Below are 2,116 nucleotides of genomic sequence, written 5' to 3'. Positions count from 1 at the left end.
GTTGCCTGATCTGCTGTGGTTTTTCAGTACAACACTCTCCACTCATTCATTATTACTGTCTCATTTCACACTATCAGGTCCATGCTGTCTGTTTGATTCTCGAGAGCACTGTTCTCATGAACTGCGACAAAATCTGCCAATCTGAAACAAAAACAGAAATTGCTGTAAAATCACAGGTGAGCTGGCACTATCTGTGCAGATGAATCACAGTTAACATTTCACATCCACTGGGTCCGTCTCTCCACAGATGCTGCAAGACGTCCTGAAATTTTCCAGCAACGTCTGTTTTTGTTTGATTATCTACGTTGGCATTTTTTTCGTTTTTGTTATCTTATTTTCTGCCAGTATGATTTGGCTAAAGATTACGTTAAATGTTTTAAATATGACTGCGATGGAATGGCCAGATTCCACCAGCCCGCTACTTCCATTTGGTTCACGTGACCAATGCCTTTCCACTTGCGAACCGCGCCCTACAACTGCACTGCATATAAATTGACAAAATTGTGGCATTCTCTCGGATTGGTAAACAGAAGCGAGATTGATTGAAATTATTGAAAACTTAAGATAAACGGATAAAAATACGGGATATGAAACGGGAAACTGAAAGAGAAAGAGAGAACAGCGATCATATTTTTTTGACAAAACTGAAATATAATTGCTCAAGATTCAGAAAGTGCTTTCATCCACAAACATACCATAGTATGGAATGTAATTTTTGGGACAACCAATGCAAGCAGATAGCAAAATCTTAGTTTTAAAGTCTTGCGGCAACTATTTTGGTTTTAATGAACGCACACATGGGATTCAGTGCTGTAATGATCTCCTAAAATGGAAAAGGAAATCCTTGCCTTCGAGGATACGTGGGGAATGTTCACTGATTCATCCCAGTAATGGCAGGACTGTGGTCTGGAAGCGTATGAGTAAAATCTTTCAATGTCCCATGGAGTTTCGAATGAGTAGTGAAGGGAATGTCTCCATTCACAAATTAATCATCCAGTCGAATTCAATACAGGGAAATGATGAACAAATTGAACAAGAACACGGACATACGATACACAATAGCTACGACAATTACTATGTGAAAATTGTTGATTTCAGATCCACGGTGGCCTTTGGTGATAGGATTTACTGTCCAGAACCAGTCTGCACTGGAATGACGGGAGACACGCTATGAAGTATTTGAACTTCAGTCGCCTTGAGAAATAGTTGAGACTGACTCAGGACACGGTGCTTTAGAGATGTTGTCCTTACAAACCTTTCAGACATTCCGTGGAAGAATAAAAGAAGTGATAGATAATTTTCGTCTCCATGGAGACGGTGTTCATGTACTGGATAGATAGTAATTTACCTTATTGGAGTTTATATATAGAGACGTCATATTTAAAAAGCAAAGAGTTCATAGTGTAACTGTAAAATCTTTAGGTCACACTCAGTGAGAGCATTGTGTATAATCCTTGTCCTCAGACGCTGTTTCCTGGATAGCAAGATATTAGAAAGCCAAGTGACTTTGTTTATGAGACATAAAAATATCAGAAAAGATACAACCGGTTTCACCGGGATGATAGAAAGAATAAAGGAGTTTATTCACGAGATTTGGAAATGCTGGATCAGAAACACGCAAGTTTGATGTAAACAAATGAGATTTTCACATAACACGAGGTTTGAATGAGTAAATCAGGGAAAGTCCCTCTTTCGAGTGAATCAATAACTTTCGTTAGAGCTTGAAAACCATTAGTGAATGATCAAGAAAAGTTTGGATGAGAGTTTCTTCCACTCAATAGAGTTATTTAAATTGTGAACGACTTTCCAGAAATAAACCGTAGAAGCTGACTTCAGAGTGTTTTAAAAGATACACGAACAAGGGGAGAATTTACCATTGAGTGAAATTCAGTGTGGTTGCGTAACAATTTCGAATTTGTTGACTTCAGACACAAAGACATTTCATGAACACGTACAACTGAATAAGACTGAGTATAACAAGTTCATGGATTGGTCAGGTGTGGCGTATTATTCAAGGTGAAACTCTGTAAATGGAGCTGATGTCGTAAAACTGCAGACAGAATTTATATCCTAATGAGTAGGAATTGAATCGTCACTTGGAGACGCAACACCTACT

Source organism: Chiloscyllium plagiosum, unplaced genomic scaffold (genome assembly GCF_004010195.1).
Source record: "Chiloscyllium plagiosum isolate BGI_BamShark_2017 unplaced genomic scaffold, ASM401019v2 scaf_88265, whole genome shotgun sequence".
Lineage (NCBI taxonomy): Eukaryota > Metazoa > Chordata > Chondrichthyes > Orectolobiformes > Hemiscylliidae > Chiloscyllium > Chiloscyllium plagiosum.
The sequence above is the reverse complement of the archived record's forward strand: the minus strand, read 5'-3'. Positions refer to the sequence as shown.